At 46.8% G+C, this 9,449-nt stretch overlaps 1 long non-coding RNA gene across 1 annotated transcript; it reads right to left on the bottom strand.

Annotated features, from left to right (window-relative positions):
- Nucleotides 1–1,339: 1,339 nt before the first annotated feature.
- On the bottom strand, nucleotides 1,340–8,413 carry LOC147583188 (uncharacterized). Its single transcript, XR_015242911.1, has 3 exons — nucleotides 8,168–8,413; nucleotides 2,041–2,133; nucleotides 1,340–1,749 (listed from the first exon to the last, which is right to left on the bottom strand). It is a non-coding gene; the product is annotated as an uncharacterized LOC147583188 (long non-coding RNA).
- Between the last annotated feature and the right edge of the window lie 1,036 nt (nucleotides 8,414–9,449).

The raw sequence follows: 9,449 nt of genomic DNA, 5'->3' as shown, positions 1-9,449 counted from the left end.
GACAATCATCCCATAATATTCTCTCTTTAGCATCAGAAGAGAAGAGAAGGGAGAAATCAATATGCAACATCAGAGGTACATTTCACATAGATATGGTATATGCACTTAGAAAAAAAGAGTCGGATCTTTACAAAAACCTGTCAGCCTGGCATTAATCTTGTGTTATGAATAATGTGGCTATCTATGAATCTTTAATATTTTTTCAATGATGAAATTGTATGGTATGCTCTACCAAAGCAAATTTGATAAAATGTGAGAATGGTTTGATCAATGAAGATGTTGCTATACACGAATAAAAAAAATTGAAACCCAGCTCATCAAAGCAGAAAAAGCTATACTTTGACCTCAGAGTAAATTTTCAGCCCCAGTAAATTTAGTTCCACCATTATCCGTAATGCCCAGATATTATTCTTTAAACAACTTATAAAATAAGTGTTTGGTTAAAACCACCAGCTCCCTGGAAACTAAGCTCTGGTAATACACTACCAGCTACTAATATGGGGCTGTCTCCTGGCTTATAATAAAATCCATATTTGAAAACTCCTAATAAACACACAGATTAATGTTTCATATAAGAGAGCAGTGCTTGAGAAGGATTGTGAATCCAACGGCTTGTTAGAAATACTGTTACATTCCATTTTTTTGCCCATGAAGTAATCCTGGAATAATTTGCTCCAGGTTTAAATTTCAATGAAAGTAAGAAAAGTAGATCAAGAACTTTGCTTATGAAATTTGCCTAACGAAGAAATTTTCATCAGTGCTTGTTGAACTGAAGATAAAAATATAGTTTGTTTCTACAGATTCGAGGGGAATTAACATGTATCTGATTGTTAATATTTGATTCTTGTTTAATTATTTATGATATCAAGGAATGAATCTGTCAAGTAAATAATGAAATGCGTACATGCAGCATATGTAATTAGGTTAGGTGCATAAATCCAAAGTGTTCACTTTATAGTTGTCAGTGTAAAATTTATTAATAATGAGAACTGTTAAGTGAAGAAAATTCTTAACACAGTCTACCTCATTAGTGTGGATTATGGCAATTGTTGGTCAAAGGAGAGGAGGCAAGGGATAGAGAGGAGAAATATGGCTTCATTTTCTTAGTTGTGCCTCAATTGTTGAAAATATTAGTGAATTGGAGCTCCTTTTCCTTTCTGCTGCTTAGAAATGTACAATATGGGGGCGCATGGGTGGCTCCGTCGGTTAAGTGTCCCACTTCGGCTCAGGTCATGCTCTCAAGGCTCGTGAGTTTAGGCCGCGTGTCAGGTTCTGTGCTGACAGCTCAGAGCCTGGAGCCTGCTTAGGATTCTGTGTCTCCCTCGCTCTCTGCCCTCACCAAGCCCCCTCAAACATAAATAAACGTAAAAAAAAAAAAGAAATGTACGATATGAACAAATGAGTTGTAGGTTTGAGTGAATGCCGCCAATGGAATAATTCTATTATTCCATTCTGGAATAATTCCAAACAATTATTGAAGGGGGAAAATTCAGCTGACCTTGAGAAGTAAAAACCTACTTTCATGATTGAACTGAAAGACTCTATTCTTAAAATTTGGCTTCAAACTCACCGTGAGGGTGACATGATGGCCAGCGATGCCTTGTAGCTGTGCTCTTCTGTTTGTCCCTTCTTGTGATGAATGGGAATGTGGGGGAGAAGCACCTTGTCAGGGACGCTCCTCGCACCCTGGGTTGGCCTGGACTGCTGGGACGTGTCATGAAAACAGGGATCTGAGGAGACCCGAGGTACCTGTGGGTCAGGATGTAGGTAGTGTTGGGCTGGTGGGGAGGACACCCAGAGGATAGAACCTACACCCTGCCCTCTCGGGGACCTGGCTGAGCGGGTGCCACCTATAAAGACTTTGACCTGATGACCTGGTTAGAGTGAGTTCTGTCCTTAACGTCAATCATTAATGGCATTGTGTGGTGTAAAGGACAGGTAACCAGAAAACAAGATGATGGGACCCTACTCCGCCACCGACTAGCCCGGCAACTTCCAAAAAGTTCTCCAAACGCAAGGGCCCTCCTTTTCTTCACTTACCAAATTAGAGGGCTGTCGTTCTGGATTTCGTGGTCTACGGTTCACAGAGATGAGGTTGAAATACATCTGTTTTTGTGCAAGCAGTTCCACGAGCTTCTCGAAAAAAAAAAATGGGGGAGAGAGGTAGTATTATTATACGGACATTCATCATCTGACTGGGTATTGTTAGAGAGGCGGTTATACATTTATTAGAAGATGGAAGATATCATCACAAAAGGAAGCCCATGTATTATTTTAGTAAATGATATGAATCTCACTGTAGCCGCCACTAAAGCATTTCTTGCCTCACACATATGGAAGTTAGAATTGGAAGGCCTATTTAGGGTAAGGCGGTGGCATTACAAAACAAAGAATACTAGGTTGCCATTTGCTACCTGCCCTGATTAAAACGAGAGGAACGGTTATTTAATAATTGTATCCTCAAAAGCTTCTGTGGTTTACAGGTTTTCAAAAGGGTAATACTCTGGTGGCGAATAGTCCAGTTACCAAATTATTTGCAAAACCAAAGGAATTATTTGCTATCCTCCTGACCTCAATTTTCAGATGTCGACAACCTAAAGAATTTAGGGCAGAAATGGCTTAATTCAGCCAAGTGTTAATGTTATTGAAGGAAAACCCCTATGTGGAGTACATAGCATGGCTACTTATTTAGGAGAAAACAATGCAAAAGAGCAAACATGATTCTACCACCCACGAAGAAAATTATCGGTTGAATTTAGCCAATCGGCTATTGACGCAATTAAAATATACCATCTAAAAATATTATTTAAAAGTTTATTTATTCATGTTGAGAGAGAGAGAGAGAGAGAGCGAGCAGGGGCAGGACAGAGAGAGGGAGAGAGCGAGAATCCCAAGCGTGGAGCCCGACTTGGGGCTTGAACTCACAAACCGTGAGATCACGACCTGAGCCAAAATCAAGAGTCAGAGGCTTAACTGACTGAGCCACTCAGGAGCCCCTAATATATACCATTTTTAACACATTTTGTAGAAAGGACAACTACAAGAATAATCTAAGTGTGACTGTTTCTAACTTTCAAATAAACCATCATAATTTGCATGAAAGAGATGTTGTCACTTGCCCACCCAACCAAACCTCCCTTCTTGCTTGGGGTTCACCCCTTTCCTCACCCAGCCTAGAATATTGAGAAAAACAAATTATTTTCTTAAGCCGGTAAATTTGGTATGGTCTGCATGCAGAAGAGATGACTGGCTAAAATTTGCCGTTTGTTCTGATGTTACCTGTCCTATCCCTTGCCTGCTCTCCCAATATAACCCAGGGATAAATCCCGGTTAGTCACCAGTGATGATAATCTCCTCTCCCTTGCCAGTAAAAGTTTGGAGATGTGATCCAATTCCGGCTAATGACATATGAGAAAAGATCTTCTGAGATGCGTCTGGGTGTAATTTTCCTAACTCTTCAGAAGAAATGAAAGGTTAGAACAGTCCCACTTTTTTGGCTGGTCTTTAGCATGTCTTGAGGTGATGCCTGGAACTTTGGTAGCCATTTTGAGACCCTGAGGAGAACCAGCTAAGGACAATGTCAACAAGCTGAGGATGGCGTGGGTCCTTGACAACACTAAACATTATGGAGACACTGAATTAATTGGCCTCAGCACCTGCCACTTTGAGACTTCCTATGTGAGATGTTACATTTTCCTTGTTACTTGAACTAGTAGGGACAGCTTTTCTATTACTTACATTAAAGTTGTCCTAGTAAAGGGGCGCCTGGGTGGCTCAGTCGGTTGAGCGTCCGACTTCGGCTCAGGTCATGATCTCACGGTCCGTGAGTTCTAGCCCCGCGTCGGGCTCTGTGCTGACAGCTCGGAGCCTGGAGCCTGTTTCAGATTCTGTGTCTCCCTTTCTCTCTGACCCTCCCCCGTTCATGCTCTGTCTCTCTCTGTCTCAAAAATAAATAAACGTTAAAAAAAAAATTAAAAAAAAAAGTTGTCCTAGTAAAAACAAGAAGTGCAAGAAACTTTATCATATCTAAGAGAACATCCTTAAGTTGGGAGTGAGGTTTATACATTCTGCTAATAATATATATAACCTATTTGATTTGTTTGCTTGAGGATATTTAAGGCCTATGCTATTTGGGCATGTACATTACTTTTAGAATAGTGGGTGTCAATAAACTCAAAACATAGGCTAAATATTACTGAGAACAAATACTAGGTAACAAAATTTTCTGTCATTAAATGTGAGGAAGGGAAAAGGATTTGGGGAGGAGGTCGTATTTAATCTGTACCTGAAAAGGGCAGTGGTATTTGAATAGTTGGAGATGGGGTTCGAGGGCTTTCTAGATAGCATGGGCAATGAACATACTAAAGTGTCTGTCATGGGAGAGAAAATGCAAGAGTACGATTTAGGGGTATATGATGTAGACAGATAAGGCGAGAGCTGCTTAGGTACAGATTGTGGCATGTCTTGAATGCCTTGCTAATGCATGAGGGCTTCTTTTCCTCAGTGGTGGGAAATATTAGAGATACTTGAGCTGTTCACCATACTTGATTCTGGATGGATTGTTGTTAAAGCACATGGTATGTATTTTATGTAGTGGTTTTTTTTGCGTATTTTAATGAGAAGTGTGGATTTTGTTGTTGTTTATTTATTTTGAGAGAGAGAGAGAGCGCGCGTGTAAATGGGGGAGGGGCAGAGAGGAAGAGGGAGACAGAATCCCAAGCAGGCTCCGCGCTGCCAGCACAGAGCCCAACGCGGGGCTTGATCCCATGAACTGTGAGATCATGAGCTGAACGAACATCAAGAGTCAGACGATTAACCGACTGAGCCACTCAGGCACCCCCAAAAGTGTGTGTGGTTTTAATGAAACAATAAAAATCAATTTTCCATCCTAATGTGCATTCTATATTTTAAAGCATCTGCCAAAGGAAACTACTAAGTGCCTAGTTAAGTAGCCATTGTTTTTGAAAATGTCCCAAACCAGATACACATTCTCTAAAGACACTACTTGAAGGCTAGTAAGCAACATTTCAAAGGGGGTCAAGCTCAGACACCTGTGTGTGTGTGTGTGTGTGTGTGTGTGTGTGTGTGTGTGTGCGGGACAGTTAGATGGAGGGTCTGATGCTGAGAGGGAAGAGACGCCTTGCCTGTGTAGACAGAGGAATGTCTTGAAGGAAAAAAGGGGGTTGGGGAAAAGCTGCCTAGTGCCTTGACACTGAATGAGGTTGGAGGTGAGTGTCCGGGAGGAGAATCTGGAAAGGCGAGGTCTCATTTTAAGCGTCTGGTACAGACATTTCAGTCATTTTACTTCATTTTGCCAATGAAGACAGGGAAAGAGACCAGGGAAGAGACCTGACCAAATTTCTGGGGGGGGGGGGGGGGGGGGTTCCCTTCTTTACTTCTTTATATTTTCTCTCATTCCCAAACAGGCTTAACTTAAATATACCCCTGAATGAACATGAGGCAGCGTGATTTCACTGCTGGTAGACATGGGAATAGAATGAGACTTGCCTAAACTTTAGCTCTCATTGTGTACTGATGAAGGGACTCCATTTTAGGAAGGCTCCATCTCTGCCGTTTTTCTGCTAGAAACCATCTACTCATGTTCCACATTTTGCTTCTGAGTCAGCTCAAAAAGCTACGTTCCCAATTCAAGGGGGGAAGCAAGACAGTTAATCCTTCTCCGAGTTTTGTCATAGGCCTCACAACATGGAAGAAGAGAGAGCCAGATCGCTGACATGTCCCAGGACATTAGCTTCAAACAAACCTCGACCTCAATACCCCTACCTTCGATCGTTTAGGGAATAGCCCCTACTGTTCACCTGACACTAGCCTGTGATTGGCCGCTACCCTGGATTCCTGAAGGAACACATACCCCAGACCCCTTTCCAGTATAAATTGGAAAAAGTGACGACGAGATTCACCCTCCTTCCCTTCCAGAGTTTCCCAGACACTCTGCTGTGCTCTGTCACTCACGCTATTCAATAAACTCTGCTTTCACTTTCTTTGGCTTGCATTGGAATTCTAGCCTGCGTGAAGCCAAGGACCCTCTTGGCTGGTCCTGTGGGACCCTCCTCCCCCCTCCCTCCCCGGGGCCTTGGACGCCCTCTGCCCGCATTACTGCATCCTGCAGATCTGTCTCCACAAAAAGTAGTTTCGCTGGCTGGCACCCCCAAGGTTACCAGGTGGTAGACACTATCAAACTACACACAGCACCAAGATATCATCCAACAGAAGAAACGGGAATCCCTTCTGTGTGTCCCTGTTTTAAGCACTTCCCAGAGCCCCCTAGCAGATGTCCCCTCCCATGACATTGGCCGGGACTGGTCACGTGTTCGTTTCTGAACCAAGCCCGGGACAAAGGAAAGGGTTGACTGGAACAGATTTAGGACTTACTCCTGGGCCACAAGGGAGAGGACCCTGTGGGATTGGGGTTGGGGAGTCGAGAGGAGGGCGCCCAGCACAGCAGTGCCAGCGGCCCCGTAAAATGAAAATTGCCGAGTGGTTGAGAGCAGACTTGCTGGCAGACAGGCCTGCTTCCCACCCCCTGCTCCATCCCTTCCTGCTGGGTTACTCTGGGCCCCTGGTAAGGCTTCCATAAGCCTGGGTTTCTAGGAGAGCGGTAGCGTTGTTGTGGCAAAGATAAAGTCATCTAGATAAAGGAGTGGGGATATATTTTGCGCATAAAAAGCTATCAGCAGATGTTAACTATTGCTGTTGATGTGGTTAATAAAAATGACCTAACTCCTGCCCCAAGGACTCCCAAGGAGTCCTCATGGAATAAGTGGAACTGTCACAAGGCGAGAGGTGACTTCTTGCCAGGGAGCGAGCCCTCCTCTCGTTCTACATGCCAAAGGAAGGAGGGAGGCTCTGTAAGGGCTGTTTTTCCTTCCGCCCTAGACCTGCCTCTATTGCCATCTGGACTGGGAGAGGGGCTCTGCAGGGTGACGCGGCATCGTCCTGGGGGGCAGGTGCACCCTAAGGCCTGGGGAGCAGGGAGCAGCACGCTCGCTTCCCTGCTTGCTCAGTAGGCGCAAATGGGCGGTAGGGATGCTTTCGTCCAAATTAATCACCAGGCAGGGCGGCCGGGGACCAGTGGGGTCCAACCTCTTGCTTCAGGGTTCAAGGTTGCGAATCCCACGCACCGAGTACTCTGTTTTCCCGGCATTTCCATACATTAATTAGATGACAGTTAAGAGGCAGGGCATTTGCTTCACACTCACGAGCACATCTCAGTCGATCAGCAGTTCTCAGCCGCCCCCACCCCCATGTCTCTCCCGAAACCGGCCTCCCCCGCGGCCCTCAAAGCCCGCGCCGGGCGGGGGGTCCGGGGTCCCGGCGGCGCGCGGGGGCGCGGGAGGAGGCGCCGGCCCTGCCGCGGGCGGTTCGTCAGGTCGGGCGGCGGCGGCTCCCGGGGCCTCCGCCCGCAGCCGGCGGCAAAGCGGAGGCAGGCGGCTGAGACGGGCGAGCCATTTGCATTCGCCGGCAGTCATTTTTATACGCGGAGGTAATGAAGTTGTCAGCGGCGCCCGGAGTGTGCCAGAGCCTGATATTCAAATAGACCTGCCCGACTCGCCCAGCCTCCCGCCCCCGCCCCCCGCCGGCCTGCGAGTCCCCGGATGAGCGCGCGCCGCCCGCCCCCTCCCCGACGGCCGCCGGCGCTTTGTTTGCAGGGGCGCCGCTTCCCCGCGCCCCGCGCCCGCTCGGGCCGGCGCCCCGCCCTCGCCCTCTTCCTTTTCTCTCCCCGCGCCTTTGTGTCTGCCTCCCTCCCGCTTTGTGTCTCTGGAAGGCTCAGCCTCAGATACCAGCGACCCCACCCGGCTGGCCGCCGGTGGCCCCGCAGACCCCGAGACGCACGTCCCCGCTGCCCTGCGGACAGCACCCAGGGGGACGAAATTCGTGGCAGTGAGGCCACCACCCTCACACTTGGCACCCTTCCCTTCCCCCGGCAGCTCCCCCTGTTCTCCTTATCTCCATCTCCGAGAAGGAGGACCTAAATGCTGTCATTATCACTTTGGCCTGCAGTGGTTTTCTCCCCTTGCTGAATGCATGTTTGTGGTCATTTTTCTGATTACAAAACCAAAACATAGCCACCCACTCAGACTGCTAAGAAAAGGCTGTAGGTGCGGCAGCACTGGTAAGGAAACGACATGGAAAGACAGACACATACCTGCTTTGACATAGGTAGTTGCTGGTGAACCTTGAAGCTCGTGAGACTCATTTTCTTGGGCTTCTGGAGCTGTGCTGTCCACTGGAGCAGCCACTGGCCACATGTGGCTAGTGAGCACTTGAAATGTGGCTAGTCTAAATTGAGATGTGCTGTAAGTGCAAAATACAGGCTCTGTGAAAAAAGGAATGCAAACTCCCCATCATTTACAAATATTGATTGGTTATTGACATGCCGTTTTGGTATTTTGTGTGAAATAAAATATTAAAATCTGTTAAGTCTGTTCCTTTTTGCCTTAAAAAAAAAAAAAAGAGACTGCAAAGAACACTTAAAATGGCATACAAGGCTTGCACTGTATTTCTGTTGGGCAGTGCTGGTCTAGAGACTTAAGACCCAAGCAGCCTGACTCTAGCCATGACCTCTTACCTGACTCTGCAGGTGCTTTGGAGCAGGGTAGGGAGAGAGGGAAAGTTCTGGGATCTCAAGTGTCAAATGCCCAGGAAAATAATTAGAAAATAGTTGGGGTTATATTGAAACACTGAGTAGAGGCTGAGGCTTAGACTGCACGGACCAACAACTATCCCTTTCCCTTTGTTCACTGTAAAGAGAGACCCCTGTTCCCACTCCAGCCATGCCACAATTCCATGGGCCAACTGTCTGTGTGTGAAGTTGGGCCTCTAGGAGCGTTTTGTGCCTTTTAGGAGTTATTTGTCGCACACTAAACTTGCTGACATGCCGTTTAGAAGAGTGAATACTGTGTATGCACTGTAACGACTATTTCATAAGTATTTCTGGTGTACATTGTTCCTCGGCATGCACAGGCTGCGGAGTAAGGGCTCCCCGAGTATGCATTGACACGATGCGCTGCAAATGATCCAGGCATGAGGGCGTCCCTGAGTGTGCATTGACTCCACGCACGGCCATGGCTCCTACAGGGCTTTTATGGTGCAGCTTGCCAATGATCCGTGCATTAAAGACTCCCCAAATACACATTGACACGACAGACTGGAGTTGTTTGGGTCTACCATGGCAATGATCCGGGGATAATGGCGGTGTCTTATGCACTTTCCTTGAGATGAGAGTGCTCCTGGTCCTAGCGGCAGAACCAGAACTGCCCCAGTTAAGTCCCCCTGTGACTCCTGGTGCAGAGTGCATGGGTCTTTGACCTCCTGCCACTGTGGCATTACTAACATTTGTTGATGTTTTCACTAATGCAATTGAGTTAGATTCCCCCCCCCCCGCCCCCCGCCTCCCCCAAATGTACTTTTGTAAGTCAATACCTGGA

The sequence above is a fragment of the Puma concolor genome, chromosome A2 (genome assembly GCF_028749965.1).
Source record: "Puma concolor isolate L17-30 chromosome A2, mPumCon1.1.hap2, whole genome shotgun sequence".
Lineage (NCBI taxonomy): Eukaryota > Metazoa > Chordata > Mammalia > Carnivora > Felidae > Puma > Puma concolor.
The sequence above is the reverse complement of the archived record's forward strand: the minus strand, read 5'-3'. Positions and strand labels throughout refer to the sequence as shown.